We start from the raw sequence: 282 nt of genomic DNA, 5'->3' as shown, positions 1-282 counted from the left end.
ACTTTCCTTCCAAGGAGTAAGCGTCTTTTAATTTCATGGCTGCAGTCACCATCTGCAGTGATTTTGGAGCCCCCCAAAATAAAGTGTGACACTGTTTCCACTGTTTCCCCATCTATTTCCCACAAAGTGATGGGACTGGATGCCATGATCTTCGTTTTCTGAATGTTGAGCTTTAAGCCAACTTTTTCACTCTCCACTTTCACCTTCATCAAAAGGCTTTTTAGATCCTCTTCACTTTCTGCCATAAGGGTGGTGTCATCTGCATATCTGAGGTTATTGATA

This window comes from Bison bison, unplaced genomic scaffold (assembly GCF_000754665.1).
Source record: "Bison bison bison isolate TAMUID 2011002044 unplaced genomic scaffold, Bison_UMD1.0 scf7180017864317, whole genome shotgun sequence".
In the NCBI taxonomy this organism is placed as follows: domain Eukaryota; kingdom Metazoa; phylum Chordata; class Mammalia; order Artiodactyla; family Bovidae; genus Bison; species Bison bison.
This window is presented reverse-complemented; position numbering follows the sequence as displayed.